Genomic DNA, 17,974 nt, shown 5'->3' on the forward strand with positions numbered 1-17,974 from the left:
TGAGCTACAAGAACAGCTCCACAGTTACAGCATGGACTGTGATATGAAGAGCAAACTTTTAGAGTCATTGCGAATTAAGTTGTCAGAGATGGAAGAGTTGGTTATGTCTTTAGAAAGAGAATTAGCAAATGTACGCTACCAGCTTCTTACTACAGAGAAAGTTATGGTATCGCTCAATGAGCACAAAGGAACATGCCAATTGGCCGATATCTGCACAATCAATGAGGAGAAGGGCCGTGATGAAACACAGTCTGCTATGGCACCTATAGCTTCAAGGCAGAATGAGAGTTTGATTACAATCCAAGAGAGACTTACTTTGTGCCAGATTTTGGGTGAATTTAATGCCCTGGAATCACCAATGAGTCTGTCCAATAAATTTGAAGCTCTAGTAGTTAAATTCCATTTGAGTAATGAGGATGCATGCTCTCTTCTGAAAGCATGGCTACCAGGACCTTTGGTAGGTCAGTTATCGGCACAAGTTAATGATAACGTAGCAGATGCAGAGGTGCGGAGGAAAGAGTTGCAGCGTATTGTGGACAGTCATGATAATGGTATGAGTGATTTGCAACGAATGAAATTTAGGAGAGGAGATGACCCAATTTTGTTCTGCAGTGAGTATCTTGCATTGTATATGAAAGTGTTCAACTGTCCTGACTTATTGGAGGATGATGCAAGTTTCATATACTCAATGGCCAATAAGTGTTATGTAAGCTATCCCACAAGAATGGCTCTGAGGAATGCTAGATCCTACCAAAATGTTGTCAATATCCTCCGAGACTTCTGTCAGGAGTCCAGGGAAAGGGAGTATGGGTCAAAGGCAGATATATCCGTAATAAGCAGAGGTACAGGAAGGCAGAGAAAGTTCAGACATTGTAAATGGAATAGTCATAGACATAAATTTCATAAGGCCCTTAAAATTGCTAGCATGGAACAGGAAACCCCAGAAGTACAGGTACCTACAATGAAAACCCCCACCCAGGACAGGGACAGCGTAACTCAAAGGCCTGATATGAAAGATAGCAGCCAGGACAGATTACACAGTTCTGAAGGAGAGAGAAGAAAGGACAGTTCACACCCTAAGCACAGCCAGCAACAAGACTGGATGAACATTCCAATATTTGCGCCCTGGGCTAATCTACCATTTTGGCTTGTATGTAATTGGACGCAAATGGCATTGACATTTTTCTTGAGTAACATGGCAAAGATTTCCAATACCACGGCGTAGTATAGAAAGGTATGACAACTATATTGCATTAATGGGAAAGGCTTTGGGGACTTAAAAAGTCAATTGTCATGGTAATTGTGTGTAATCACTGTCTTTGTGTTCCTTTTCCAGAGACCATGGAAGAAGTTAAACGGCTTTAGATACTAACATTTGCGTTTGTTTGCAGGTCTGTCAAAGTGAGAACAACAGTGGTAAAATATAGCAGAACATGGGTTAGGTTATTGTAAATGCATAATCGATTATCACATGGTACCATGAGCTCATTAGTTAGTAATTGTTTGCAAACAATGAAAAATAAATAGTACTAAAGAGTTACAAATTAAGCTACAATGTTGTGATGAGATACATATGCTTTGTTTTGTTTTTGTTTTTTGTTTTGTTTCCCCATTAACTAATTGTATTTCAGATTGGAATGAGCACTCTTCTCAGGAGGAAAGTCCATGGATGTTAACTAAAAGTTGAGTGTTTGTCATTGTTGTATGGTGGTTGTCTTGTCATGTTATTTGTGTGATCATGGCCAGATTTTTAATTTTTTTTTATTTTTAATTTTTTTTTTCTCAAAATTTTTTGTTTGATATTGGTTTAGTCGTCTATTTTATTTTTATTTTTGTTCAGGTGGAAAAGGTAGTAGGTTTAATCCAAATGAAAGGGGGGTAATTGACAATGCCCTCAGTTAGAACCAGTCACCTGAAAGGGGGTGGTGCATACAACGTAAAGATACAGATAGATACATTGTCTTAGTAGCTTGTAAAATTTGAAGTTTTTGAGAAGCAACACTGACGTTCAGTTTTAAACATTTTTGATCATACCATGGGGATCCATTTTACAGTGGGTTCAGCCTAAAGAGGTCATGGTTGTTGGGATAGTTTGGTCAAGTTGCAGAAGCCAAGCCAAAGTCCTGGGTTCCAAGGAGGGAACTATAAGTAAACATGGTAAGCGAGCAGATATTGTGGATAAGAATTTGATATTGCTCTTGTTTTTCACTTCCAGAATCCTGGTGGAGCGAGAATTGGAGAGGCTTCTGGAACGTGGATGACAGATGATCATCTGGTTGGCAGTTTGTCTGTGCCACACCATACCACAAATTTGTTCTGATAAACATCAGGAGAGAAGAAAAAAACTGAAAGATTCAGATTATTACCTGTTTTTTCGTATGGACAATTTGGTGCTAATGCTGAATCTGAAAGACTGTGCCTAGCAAGAGAACTTGTGAAATATTTTTACCGAAGTCTCTTCTGATGAATGCAAACATGTTATTAATGGTTGGAGGTTGGGGAAGAATTATGACACATCCAATCCATCAAAACATGAAAAATGTAAAATATGTGTTTTTTTTGTTGGAAGGAGGAATTGAAAAAAGGAAGGTTTTAACATATGACATGTATTGATGTAACGGAGTTAATATGGTGCAGGTACCCAGGAGGCAGGCTGGCACTTATGCATAATAAGGTAGCTGTTGGCCAGACTAAAGGGTGCCAGGTGACACATCAATGGGGTGAAAACTTCCTCGTAGTGGTGGTGTCTCAATCCTAGCAGTCCTAGAGAGAAGCTTTTGGTTACTGGACATGCGGGACACCAGAACTAGACATGGGGAAGATACGCCTGGTTGATGTCTCACCTGAGAGGTTGAAACCCTGCACAGATAATGCCAGTGAATACACACAGGAGCATGCTCTGTTAAAATAAAGGGAACGAACGCTGGCTACCAGGGTACCGTAGGACTTCACCACATGGTGCTGCAACATCTCACGGTGGTTGACAAGAACCTATCATCCTATATGGGCTGAGTATACACTGAATCAAGTGCGGTCATTGTACCAGGGACTTACTCCCAGAGATGCGATGAAGTCCATGCAGGATGCTTATTTCTGAGGAGTAACGCGAAAGAGGAGGGATGTATTCAGCACTATATTGGGGGGGAACAATAGCTGGGATGGGTGTTGGTAATGGAGTGGACATCAGCCTCCTGAGGAACAAACTCACAGCCATAGCTTCAGAGAAGGAGCGTGACTTTGTTACCCCGGGAGATTGGTGGAATCCTTGATAACATTCGACGGAGTCGCAGAAACACTCAGGTTAGAATGGCTCCGGATTTTGTCAACCATGTTGAGAGGTTGGTAGAGAGGACAGAAACCTGTCATTGGCTCTGGCGCGCACTCTGTGGCAGGTGGAAATATCAGCCAACATCAAGCTGATTGTACCGTCTCTGTATGAGGGGCAGTGGCCTGATGAGTTAGCATCACCGCTCAGTAAGATTTTGCCAAAACACGTTGCTTACACTAATCCAAAGTAGTGGTCGAATGCCTGTATGGGCTGTACTAAGTTGGATTGTGAAAGGTGTTATGCTGTATGTTCCCATATACAGAAGTGCAGACTCGGTCTGTATATTTGGTGGCATCAATGGGCTTACTGACTGGGGATTCTATCTTGTTGCATTTGAGGCTATATCACACATGTGATCAGAGAAGATGAATGCTGGAGGCAGGTGGATATTTCCCTCTGTCGGAAGCATGACCATGATGTCCTTTGTATGCCAGCTCAATACATGGGGATGAACGAATAATGTTGGAAAGTTATTTCTCTCTGTGTTCTGGATTGCAGAGTTCATTGCTGGGAAGGAGGCACCCGGGTATTATTTAGGACATAGGCAAATTTGTTTCTTTGTCCTAAAGAATACCGGTGTAGTGTTAGTCATGGAACTAGAGGGTTCCTTGAACCTAACCATAGGTAGAAGGGCATGGTATACCATGGGCATGATCTCTGAAATCCAGGCACAGGGGTGGAATTGTGTGGGTTTGGTCATTGTGTAGATAAGCAATATTTATCTAGAAGGGTCTCCCATTTCTCTATGCAAGTTGAGGGACGATTTGACGGTAAGGTCTCTGTGTACAAGTTAGAGACATTGCGGTCAAGTCAGAGCCCTGCAATACCGTTGTGAGCAAGCCTGCTGAATCCCGACCCGTATTTACAGTAAAGGGTTATAGGAGGTTGGGAGCGGGGTGCGTAATACATATATATGTATATATTATGGTAATAAGTTGATTTATTTTTGTGGTAGAGTGTGACCTATGGGTATTGTAGGCTAGTAATACGGGCAAGAAAGGCCCTCCTCAAGACTCTGTATTTGATAGCTGGTTGATATGTTACTCTGAATGTATGCTGGTGAATGGTGAGTGAATGGACATCCCTTGCCTGTACTGCATCCTGTCCTGAAGATACTGGAAAGGAGAAGATACCAAAGATACAGAAGGGTGACAGGGAAGCTGTCGCTGAAGAAGGATGGTGGTATGTCACGCAGTAGCAAAGCGGCACGTGTTGGGAAGCACAACGCGGTAAGACCATTATGGACTGTTCCATGGGAGATGTCTCTAGAGCACACATTGAAAACCACCACATGTTACACAAGCTAAGGACTGTGCCACAGGTACTGATTCGGAAGCACATGTTGAAAACCAACACACATTACACAAGCTAAGGACTGTGCCACAGGTACTGGTTCGGAAGCACATGTTGGGGAACCACACACGTTAAGACAGTTATGGACTGTTCAATAGGAGCCGTGTCTGAAGAAGGGTGGTATGCGCCTTTTAGGCGCAAAGCGGCCTTTGTTGGAAGTGAACAAGAAGTAATGTTATATATCTAAAGTTCTACACATCTGTTTGTACAACCGAACTCAGCCATATTGATATTTGCAGTCCCACATGTTTAGAATGTATAGAGGAATGTGGCAGAATCTGCATAGCAAAGGAGTTATCTTCAGCCCACCTGGTGTGCACAAAGCTTTAAAGAGATTGATGACGAAGACGGCCCAGGGCACATCGACTGCAATACTGGCCACAGAAGTCAACTATGGCAGGACAGTCAGTAATATTAGGAGGGCTCTCATGTGAACACTGATTGGTCCAAAGCAAATGGGACTGGCAGTAGGATGTGGTTTGGATGGTGTGTGTTTATCAAAAAGGGATTCATCAAGGAGAGCTGTCTCTCTCTGTTTGCTGTAAGAGCCTGCCAGGTGGTGATTTCGGCCTACCCTGGGTGATGGCTCCGGCCTAAACCTCATGGTGAAGGCCCTCTCCTGATCTGAGCCTAGCCGAAGCAGCAAAGCCTCACGGAGGACCGTGTGATAAGTATCTTTAATATTCTTGTATCATATGTTCTGATTGTAAGCTGTGTGATATTGTAATGTCTTTTTAATACTTTATGTTAGCGTTCCTAATTTCTTGGGAAATAAATAAGATAGTGTTTTACTAACAGCAATGTGTGTGTTTTATATCAGTATGCCTAGTAGGGTTTTATAAACTAGATAACTATGGGAAGAGACAAGGTAATAATAGTTTGTAGAGCACAAAATGTCTTTCACATACGATTCCCAAACAATATCGTAAAGTAGTAACACATATACTTTTAGCTGCGAGACTATCCATAACTAGAAAATGGAAAACTGACTCTCTTCCTACTATGACAGAAGTTATAGAATTAACCCAACTCCATCACTCCTACGAATTGTTATTTCCTAATGACAAATCCCTATATATTAAGGAACAACAACTATGGGAACCTTGGAGTACATGGTCCAAAAATTATACTTCCACAATTTAGGTAATGCTGATTCTTTAATCATATAGAAGTAAGAACTCCTGTGCGTTTTAATATTTTTTGGATGGCTTTAAAAATAATTTCATAGCAAAGTGACAAATGTATCACATGTCTGTTTATCTGAATTGAGCTGCGGAGTAAGAATAGTTCTTTATTTTCCTTCATAAAAGATAACTACTGTGTTTGAATTTCCTTTAGGATGTTGGCCTAGGTACTCCAGGACACAGATAGATCCCTGTGAGGGGTGTCTTGGGACCCAGAAGTGGCCGTTATCCATATCGCTATTTATAAATCTTACAATAATTATATTACGGACTTTATTATACAAGTTCTAAGAGACTTACTCTTGTTCGAGTCCCTTTATGACTATGAATATTAGATACTTGGGAATACTACTTTATTCTTTATTGTGGACTATTTGTTACTATGCTATATTGTGCTGAGAAAACCCTGTCACTACATTATACTGTGTTATGTTACTTTTGTTACTATATATTATTTTTTTTTGTAACCCTTGTTGTAACTAACTCTGCTAAAAATCTCAATAAAAACATTTGAAAAGAAAAGATGCAGGTCTGATAGTCTTCACCAGCAGTTGGAGCTCATTAGATTATATCCAATAAGGCACAGTGATGTGATAGCAAGCTGAATAGCTTAAACAGGTTAGTGGTATTCCTTGAAGTGGTTTTTAGGTAGAGGTATCTATGTACAGTGTTCAAATAGAATCGCAGTAAAGTGTTTCCAAGGTAAAGGTGTCTGTACACAGTGATCAAATAAGATAAATAGGGAAGGATCACATAAAATGGGCAATTGCCCTCTCACCAACGACTGGACCACCTAGATACCTTGCAGACAGACACCCTGGAAGAGAAGTCCTTCAGTAACGAGACTAGCGATGACCCACAGCTGCTGAATGCGGACGATCATAGTGTTGATCTGATGGGTTGGTGTCGCATAGATGTCTGACGAACAGCAAGCAAAGTTAGGCCCTTCGGGGCCAGGTGGGAATCACTCGAGCACCGCGTCATAGACCACAGCCTCCTTTCTCCGCCACACCAAGGTGTGCGCTCGGCAAGGCCCAGGAAGAAGAGAGCACAGATAGATCTGCTGACTCTTTTATAGTTCCTCCCAGAAATCTACTCGGGCTGTAGCAAGAATCCCTGGGATGTGTAGTCCAGGTGTACTGTAACGCAACAGAATCGCCAGTCTGAAAAACTACTATTCCCACAATAATTTTGGTTGGGCTCACAGATATAATGACAGTCACTGGTACCCAGCACTAGAGGGATATTACGATAGATGAAGAATGACTGGGAAAATTGCATGTTATAACTGTAGTCCACCATCGCTACACCTGTATATGACATTAATATACATAATAAACGATAATTCAATTCTGCTCCATGATGATTTGTGAGTGTCTGTATATATTTTTTTAATAGTAATAGTGAAACCAGGGGTCAAGTCCTGGGGAAAAAAGTGTGGGAACTCCCATCCAAGGTCCACTCCCCCACCAAAAAAATATATATATTATACGCTCATATGCACAAACTATTCAAAAGTGGTATTTTTCATCCAATTTTCGTATTGTGTGTATGAAGCTTAACAGTTAGTACATAAAAAAAAAATCCTCAATAAACATAAATACGGTAATTGTCTGAATAATCAGCATTCATTCAATTGTGCTTCCATGCAAAGCTTTATTGGGGAATGTTATTTTGTATATAGAGTGTTTATGTGGCGAGTTTACACTTTTCATTGAACAGAGTTTGGATAACACAGGGTTAAACGGAAAGGTCATAAATGAACTGCACATTATCTGGACAGAATGCTTGGGGAGATAGTGATGTGTTCCTGCTTAGAAGATGTATGTTAGTTTGGGGGGCTGCAAACTCTGCAGGGCTCCAACACGCACTCGCTGCTATTCCAACCCTTCACATATTTCCACATAAACTTCCCTCCTGGCATTAAACTTTGCCAAGTATTGTGCTCAGCTTACCCCCCCAAACTGATGTTCCTCAGCTCACCTCTCTCCCTGCATGTCCTGTGAGCAGAATAGCTGTGCTCCTCCTATGGGTTCTCTCATCATATGTCACTGAAGATAGAGGAGGGGGGGATTCAGCAGTACACACAGCAAGTATGCAGGAGACTTGGGGGGGGGGGGCGGGTGAGGAGACAGAAAATCAGGAGGGGCCGGTGGGGAGGAGCGCATCACGAGAGGTCTGACTAAATACAATCTCTTAGCAGCAGGGACCTGATCTACCCATCAGCTAGCTGTGATTGACAGGTAGATCGAAGAGGAAGCTGTCATAGGGCCCCCTACTGGCAATGTCTGAATGGTCAGTCCACCCCTGGTGTGCGGCACTTACTATTGCGAGTTGTTTCGGCGGCTGCTAGTGTAGCACCTGCCACACAGCTTGCATACTTCAAAGTCTTGCAGGACATGGCTGCTAATGGGAACTGAGTTCCTGTTGTGGAAAAAGTACAGGAACTCCGTTACCATGCGTTCCCACAGGACTTGAGCCCTGAGTGAAACTACATCTTACATATTATCAAATTGTTTCCAGGTTATCTGAAACAATATGTTTTAAGATTTCTCAAGGTTTTTTTTGACTGATTACGCAGAGCTGACCGTGCCCAGTTACTGCTGTGTACCTAGCATTCTTACTGTGCCAGGATTTGCAGAGCACATAGTCTCAGTAGCGTCAGGTGCTCCCTCCTGCAATTGGGACACACCCTGTCTGATCTAACGTGAGGCTTGGCATGTGCAAGATTTATTGGTGACATCAGTGGAGGAAGTATGAAGGCATGAAGAACGTAGGCACCAGGATGGATAAAGATAGCGCCAGCTTAAGTGTTAGGGAGGTTTGTGCAGGGTGCAGTCTTGTGTATGGTAAGGCTATAAATCTTTGGGAACTCAGCATTCTCAAACATGAAATTGTGATGTCATCAGCTCCTCCTCTCCAATCGGAGAACACCTTGTCTTCACTGAAAAAGACAAAGCTTCTCCTGAGTGGTGAAGGTGCAGGACCAAGAAACTTGCTGTATTTGGTGTACAAAGGGGAATTCATTTGAGCACCTCCTGGAAAAGTATTAGGCCACAACCACAAACTAAAGCTGCCCACTTCCTGGAACCCAAAATAAAGGGGTTGGGGTCTGGAGAAAGGTGGTGGAGATTACAATGCTCCATGAAATATTCAGATGTAACAATAGACACCTAGGACAGAATACAATCCAGATGTACTAATGGGATTGGCTTTGTCTACAGGGCTTCTGGTAGGATAAGGCAGTTCAGGCATCAACCAGGTCTTCCCGATTGTGACAGGAATCACTTTGGGTGGGGGGCTTGTGGAACCCAGCTTACCTTAGAGATCTCTGGAAACTCCTTGTCCTGCTCCCTCGACCCATCTTATGTGTAAGTTACCCTGTGTCTATTAGGGGCACAGGGTGACAAGAACCCCAGTTTGATCTGCACTAATCAGACTCACCGTACAACCACACCCAACATTTCCTTTTACCCGTTATCCTGGAATCTATATGTTTGGTTTGTGTTGAAAGAATGAAGGGGCTCTATCACTTTGGACAAAAATATTTTTGAACAATATCTCTCAAGAAAATATGAAGATAAATTCCACCTTTCCAACTGCTGGAATAGTGTATGAGCTTGGTCTCATAAATTGTATACTTTTTACCAGATTGTTTGAGGTGTGGCTGTATCCCATTTTTCTATTCTTTGTCTGCCTTGGGAACAACCTATTATGGGATGTACATGTGTTTCTAGCATGTAGACCGGGGGGGGGTGGAGAGAGGGGGGAATTTTTCCCTGGTGGTGTTGCTCGCAAGCTAACAATTTTTTCCAGAGTTGCAGGCGGACAGAATCATACCATTCCAGCAGGACCTGCATTCACACTGGTCCCCTGTGCTGTCTCCACATCTCTCGCAACCTCCTTTCGAATTCCTCTTCCATTCCTCTTCCATGGCTGGTATCTGTACCTATCCTCTCCTGCTATCCGAACCTTGGATCCCGGTGGTGGTTTGGATGTGTTCACAGCTAGGAAGCACAATACCACCGCTGCCACCAATGTCATGGGCCTCCATACAAACTGAATGGTATGTGTGCCATGGCCTGTTGGTTTCAATGTGGGAGAGCTGTATCAAAATGACAGGTGGAGGCCACCATGAGTGCAGCTACCCATTGAAATAAATAAATGCACAGAGTGAAGAGAAGGTAAGTATAAGTTGAGGTTGACTGCACTTACGGGCTTTATTAATAGAAAACTTCTCCAAATCCCCTATTAAGTAAAAAAACAAACAAAAAAAAAAACGTCCAGATGAACAATAAAGAACTCAAACCATTTAAGTACTTTTCAGGAATAGGAATATCCCAGCCTGTGTGGAACCAGGGTCTTCCTGGGTTTAAAGTGTCAACATGACCATGATAATGAAGTCACCTAGAGGACTAGTGTATGTTCTCCATCATCCTCTTCTTGAGTCACCCACCTGCCCAAGTGTGATGAACATACAGTGCCTTAAAAAGTATTCTTATCCCTTGAAATTTTCCATATTTTGTCAGGTTAAAAACAAAAGTGTAAATTTATTTTATTGGGATTTTATGTGATAGACCAACACAAACTGGCACATAATTGTGAAGTGGAAGGAAAATGCTAAATAGGTTTCAGTAGGCATGTACTGGCCATCCGGACTACCAGGAGTTTCCCGGTGGGCCGATGGCTCAGTGGGCTGGTTTCATTCACAGACAGCCTGTTAAATGAATGGCTGAGCGACTCAAGCAGCCATTAATTTGAGCCATGCTGTACTGCCGGACTCAGTACGGCGCTCTTCAGCTCTTTCTGCCCCCGCTCGGCTCTTTCCGGACACTGCACACATCTTCAGCCACCTCCAGCCTGCTCTTGTCCTTTTCCATCACCACTCGACTTCCCCGTGCCCCCCTCCTCTCCGACAGCTCTTTGGCTTCATCTGGCAAAAGTCGGCTATCTCCGGCGGCCTCCGTGGTAATGGACGCTGTAAGTTTAAATGAGCCAGAGCCGCCCGTGTGACATCCTGAGAGCAGCTGACAAGCAGAGAGGTCCACGGAGCGGACAAGGGAGGCTGTCCGAAGTACTGCTGTAGAGAGGTCTTGTTCCACTAAGGTGGAGGCCTTAATCAAGGGACGGGGGAACCACTCCAATATGCAAGAAATCACTGTTGATGTGTGGTAGAGTACAAGGTCGGGTAGTCCTGTCCCACCTTTATGGGTGGGAGAGCACAGGAGTTTGTGTTTCAACTTGGGGGATTTTCCCTCCATACAAATCGAATTGCCATGCAGCGGAGGGTACAGAAGAATGCTGATGGCAGGGCAATCGGGAGAGCTTGGAATAAATACAATAGTTTGGGCAGTATGTCCATTTTCAGGGTATTCATGGGACTGAACCAGGTCCCAGGTAGGTCCATTTGGCCCTCTGTGAGACGTCTGAGTTTAGTAAGCATTGGGCTGAAGTTCGGGGCATATATGTCGGAGGCGCCATTTATGGATGGCTGTCCCTAGGTATGAGATTAAATTTGTCTGCCAGTTGCGTTAGGGAAAGGTTCAGTGCTTCAGTTTTGGAGATATTTAATTACAGTTAATGAAGTGGCCGAATCGGTTGATCTCTGCAAGTATGGACAGTACACTGATATGTGGTTGGGTTACATATAAAAGTAGGTTGTCTGCATATAAGGAAAGCTTCCATTGTGAGGAGGGGGTTTGTATGGATTAGCTCCGATGGCTTGGGCTAAGTGTTCAATTACAAGGGTAAACAAAAGTGGGGAAATGGGGCAGCCTTGCCTGGTGCCATTGGCAATCGCAAGTTTGTCTGACTGAATGCCGTTCACCAAGATCGTGGCGGAAGGCTTTGAGTAAAGATACATAATGCGTGAGAGCATTTTCGGGCCTAGGCCTATCTGGGAGAGGGTGGCTTTATGTAAGTAATGGGTTTTCGGAGTTGCCGGGGTTGTAGGGTATTCGCTAAGTGTCTCCCGCACTTGTTAGGTTGGGAGTAATGGGTGAAATGCCCTTTATCCCTTGCTATTGAGGAGCGCTCCGCAAAAATTTAAGGGAGGAAGGGCAGAGATATCAGAGATATGAAAAATAACCAAAAATGTCAAAAGTTTCAAAAATGACCAAAACATAACCAGAACCGGGATCCCTCACAATAAGTAGGTGTCAGGTCTCTGTTGACAAAGAGCGAACCCGTTAGTAGGGTAGAACACTTTTGCTATCTTTTTAGGGTCCCAACAAAACTGTGTAGAGGGACTACTCCACTGGTCTGCTGCCTGTGGGTAAAGAAAAAGTTAGTCAGGAATTATTGATAAAAAGTTCATCCATCTGTCGCTATAGAGGCTTCCGATTTGGATCGTTTGTTCTTTTTAGCTTGTTTCTGCCAGCCTTTGGTCGTCGGAGATATTTAATTTGTTTTGCTTGAAGGGCTCCTGTGAGAGGTTTCAGGGCTCGCCTCATGTCCAAGGTCAGTTTTGAGATGTCCGGGAGTAAAGATATTTGAGTGCCGTTAAAATATATGGCTTCCTGTGCACATGCTGCTCTTGAAATGGATAAGAACTACAGTTAGGGATGAGCTTAGAGTTCGAGTCGAACTCATGTTCGACTCAAACATTGCCTGTTCGACTGTTCAGCGAACAGTGAACAATTTGTGCTGTTCGCGGCAAATTCGAAAAGCCGGAACACCCTGTACAAGTCTATGGGAGAAATCTAAAGTGCTATTTTTAAAGGCTAATATGCAAGTTACTGTCCTAAAAAGTGTTTGGGGACCCGGGTCCTGCCCCAGGGGACATGGATCAATGCAAAAAAAAGTTTTAAAAACAGACGTTTTTTCAGGAGCAGTGATTTTAATAATGATTAAAGTGAAACAATAAAAGTGTAATATTCCTTTAAATTTCGTACCTGGGGGGTGTCTATAGTATGCCTGTGAAGGGGCGCATGTTTCCCGTGCTTAGAACTGTCCCTGCACAAAGTGTCATTTCGCAAGGAAAAAAAGTCTTTTAAAATCACTTTCAATTGTCGGCTCCCGTAATACAGAGAACACTCAATGAGTGTTCTCTGTATTATGGAGCACAATTCATTCATTAATAAAAAAATAAAAAAAGCGTGGGGGTTCCCCTGAATTCAAATACCAGGCCCTTCAGGTCTGGTATGGATATTAAGGGGAACCCCGTTAAAAAGAAGTTAAAAAAAATTTGACGTGGGGTCCCCCTAAAAATCCATACCAGACCCTTTATCTGAGCACGCAACCCTGGCAGGCGGCAGGAAAAGGGGGGGGCGAGAGAGCGGCCCCCCTCCTAAACCGTACTAGGCCACATGCCCTCAACATTGGGAGGATGCTTTGGGGGTCTGTGACCCCTCAAAGCACCATGTCCCCATGTTGATGGGGACAAGGGCCTCATCCCCACAACCCTGGCCAGTGGTTGTGGGGGTCTGCGGGTGGGGGGCTTATCAGAATCTGGAAGCCCCCTTTAACAAGGGGACCCCCAGATCCCGCCCCCCCGTTTGAAATGGTAAGGGGGTACAAAAGTACCCCTACCATTTCACAAAGAAAGTGTAAAAATGGTTAAATAAGACAAACACACTTTTGAAAAATTCCTTTATTAAAAATAAAAAAAATTTAAAAAAAGATTCCAGTGGTGGTAATCCACTCTTGCTATCCAGCGACGGATGATCATCTCTCCGGGGTCCAGCGATGGCTGATCTGATCCAGCGAAGGGTGATTTTCAGTCCAGCGCTGTCCATAGATGCATCCGTCTTCTGTCTCCACTGAGGAGACACTGCGGAGATCCCAGCGCTGACGTTTCTTATATTAGGAGGGCGGGGCCACCCGTCACCTGACCCGCCCCCTCTGACGCTGGTGAGGGAAGCCATGGTGTTCCCCAGTGACATATGGGTGACCCCGCCCCCCTCTGATGTAACGCAGGTTTCCTCCTAATATAAGAAACGTCAGCGCTGGGGTCTCCTCAGTGGAGACAGAAGACGGATGCATGAATGGACAGCACTGGACTGAAAATCACCCGTCCCTGGATCAGATCAGCCATCGCTGGACCCCGGAGAGAGGATTATCCATCGCTGGATAACAAGAGTGGATTAGCCCTGCTGGAATCTTTTTTTTATTTTTTTTATTTTTAATAAAGGAATTTTTCAAAAGTGTGTTTGTCTTATTTAACCATTTTTACACTTTCTTTGTGAAATAGTAGGGGTACTTTTGTACCCCCTTACCATTTCAAACAGGGGGGAGGGGATCTGGGGGTCCCCTTGTTAAAGGGGGCTTCCAGATTCTGATAAGCCCCCCACCCGCAGACCCCCACAACCACCGGCCAGGGTTGTGGGGATGAGGCCCTTGTCCCCATCAACATGGGGACATGGTGCTTTGAGGGGTAACAGACCCCCAAAGCATCCTCCCAATGTTGAAGGCATGTGGCCTGGTACAATTCAGGAGGGGGGGGCGCTCTCTCATCCCCCCTCTTTTCCTGCGGCCTGCCAGGTTGCGTGCTCAGATAAAGGGTCTGGTATGGATTTTTAGGGGGACCCCCACGGCAATTTTTTTTTTAATTTGATGCGGGGTTCCCCTTAATATCCAAACCAGACCTGACGGGTCTGGTATGGATATTTAGGGGGACCCCCACGTCAATTTTTTTTAAAAATTTGACACAGGTTCCCTTTAATATCCATACCAGACCTGAAGGGCCTGGTAATTGAATTTAGGGGAACCCCCACGCTTTTTTTTTTTTTTTTTTTTATCAATGAATGAATTGTGCTCCGTAATACTCTGTATTATGGGACAATTGAAAGTGATTTTAAAAGACTTTTTTTCCTTGTGAAATGACACTTTGTGCAGGGACAGTTCTAAGCACGGGAAACATGCGGCCCTTCACAGGCATACTATAGACACCCCCCAGGTACGAAATTTAAAGGAATATTACACTTTTATTGTTTCACTTTAATAATTATTAAAATCACTGCTCCTGAAAAAACACCAGTTTTTAAAACTTTTTTTTTGCATTGATCCATGTCCCCTGGGGCAGGACCCAGGTCCCCAAACACTTTTTAGGACAGTAACTTGCATATTAGCCTTTAAAATTAGCACTTTAGATTGTGAACGTTCGAGTCCCATAGACTTTAATAGGGTTCTAAAGTTCACACGAAGTTTAGGTCTGTTCGCAGGTTCTGGTGCGAACCGAACAGGGGGGTGTTCGGCTCATCCTTAACTACAGTCTAGTTCAAGGTTATCTGCTGCTGTTTCTAATTAAAAAGTATAAATGTGCATGCACATTAGAAGTAAACACTCTCTGAGACACGTTCAGCTCGGTTACTTCTAACTTCTGATTTATTCGTGGGCGGTGTTAATATTTTATACAGAAAGATACGTCATTGCTATGTCAGTCTAATTGGTACGTCTTATTGGTTAAAATACAAGAGAAATGGAGAAACTTGATGCTTGAAGTTTGGTTGAAGCTGGTTCTCTTATCTCATATGCATTCTTCTAACGTGTAGGATGTAGGGGGTAGACGCCATCTTTAAGAGTCAATCTGTATACTACATAATAAGTAAGGAGTTGCATAGAAGCATGTATACACATAAGCAAATAGACTGATTATCATTATGTACATTAGATTCCTTCACAGTCCCCCCTAAAATGGCTATTTTCTTCTGTCCCTCATCTAAAGGTCCTACTCACCTGGCCAATTCTCCTCAGCAACTCTTTTTAAGCTGTATATAGTGTTAGGCAGCAACTAGTTCACTACCCCCCTCGATACAGCTGGAGAAGGGCAATCAGGTGCTATCTATCCCTATAACCCTATAGGATTGTGAGATTTTGAACAGGGAGTGACTGTAGAGGAGTGAAGGGTTTGTCATCCTCCATCATAAGAGGGTCCTCTTCTTCTTGGTGGAGAAATGTAGGTGTGCTGTTGTCTACAGCCTTGCTCATAAACTTCTTTACGAAAGGTAGAATACAGTATACAATCAGGGCTAAAAGAACCAGGATTATTAGTACCGTTACCCCTATCTGGGCGAGCACATTTTGCCACCCACTCATCCAGCTAAAATATTGATCCCATGGGTCTGTAATACCCGAGTTCTTCTTCAACTCCAATCTACATTCTTGTTCACAGTTATTATGGAGATCAAAGACTCAAAACCAGCTTTTACCTGATCCCTGGCTTTGAATTCATCAGGGACCCCCCTTGGGACTCCTATAACATGTGCAAATGAGGGTCAAAGCTTTCGGAGAGAGCTGCTTGCTTCCTCCTCTGACTAGGTGCTGGGTCAGTGTATGTATCAGGAGTATCTTCTGCTAGGATATGGAGGGGCATAATGACCTTTTCAAGGGCACATTCACCGGTCCAGACACCCTCTAATCTGGTCCTATGTTCCAACCCACTGTCCCTCCCAGGAACCACAATTCTGGCCCCAGTAACTGTCTGTAAAACACACATATATATCCTTACCATCAGGGATGTCACTGTACCAATGGCATTGCCATGAAAGAGTCAAACGGACAAGGTACTATGTCACAGTAATCAAAGGTAAAAGTGGTCACGTGTACCTGAAGAGTTTTACCAAAATGTAATTATGTTATCATTTTTTTGTGATGGCCACCTCCTGGGCCTCCTACCTAGACCAAACAGAAAAAGGATATGCAGCATGGTCGTCATGAAGTGGGCGGGATATTGTCCTGAGGGGTTGGAGCTTTCTTGCAGTGGTAAGCGTGTATTCAGGTGTTCTTCCCGGCCAATTCGACTGAGGTGGCTGTGGTCAGCAAAACTTGGAATGGACCATCATATCTGGGTTCAAGAGAATGTTTTCTCACAAATGTATTTACCAACCCCCAATCTCCAGGCAGTAGTTGGTGTGTTCCTGTATCTAATTCAGGATCTGGAATGGAAGAAAACACGTGGACATGCATTTGGGTTAATTCTCGTGATAATGCGGTAACATAATTAGTCAACACATCAGATTGCAACTGTAACTGTTGTGGAAAGTGACAGCCAAGTCTGGGGGCTGAACCAAACAAAATTTCATAAGGGGATAGGGCATGTTTCCCTCGAAGAGTGTGTGACACTGAACAGGGCAATGGCCAAACTGTCTGGCCGACTCATGTTAGTCTTTTGGGCCATCTTTAACATCCTGTTTTTCTAGTGTCCCTTTCATCCTTCCTACCTTCTCGCTACTTTGAGGGTGGTAAGGGGTGTGCAGAGCCAACTGAACCCCCAGTGCTGCCCAAATCTCTTTTGTAAGGGTTGCTGTGAAGGCTGGGCCCTGATTGCTCTCTTATCACCTCTGGGACCTCAAATCTACATACTATCTCACTCAGTAGTTTCTTAGCTGTGGTCCTGGCAGTCATGTCCACCTCCACTAGGGCGTATTTGAATCTGCCACTCCTTTGGCATTTGGGAGTGATCAATTTGTATCCCCTGGAAGGGGGTATAGGACTTTTGCCAGGTGCTTCTGGGTTACATTTGTTGCAGATAGTGCATGATCTGCAGAAATTGTTGGTCAATGGAGTAACTCATGGTGCTACTTAGTAGTTGATAAGAGAGTTCATAAGAGTCTTTGTCAAGTGGGCAGCTCCATTTGCCCATTGCACCACGGCTGGGTTCATACTACTGGGTAGACAAGGCTTCTTGTTGCACTCGAATAGTCCATCTCTGAGAGTTCCTCCTCTCCGTTTCCAGCTTTCCTTCTCATCCGGATTTGCTGCTTCCTGTAATTATTTCAGATAAACTCTGTCCACTGGGAGAGTCTGTAGGGTAAGCACAGAGTGCTCTTCTTCCACCACCCTGCTGTCCACTTCCCATGGACCACTGGCTGTCTGTATGGCAGCTGAATTGGCTAGATTGCCTCAAGCTTCCTTCGAGTTGAGTTTGTCGTGTGCTTTACTTTTAGAATACTGTATTTGCTGGCGTATAAGACTACCTTTTACACTTAAAAAAAATGCCCAAAAATTGGGGGTCGTCTTATACACCGGGTATACAGGTATACAATGCTGCCCGATGGATGTCAGCCCCCAAATGTCTGCTAATACTGTATGTGGCTTCAGCAACAAACAGTATACTCCGTTGAGCCAATCCCGGCGAGCGATGTATTCTATTAATGAATACAGAGCCTGC

This window comes from Lithobates pipiens, unplaced genomic scaffold, assembly GCF_037356315.1.
Source record: "Lithobates pipiens isolate NorthernLeopardFrog02 unplaced genomic scaffold, aLitPip1_a1.2 Scaffold_18, whole genome shotgun sequence".
NCBI lineage: Eukaryota > Metazoa > Chordata > Amphibia > Anura > Ranidae > Lithobates > Lithobates pipiens.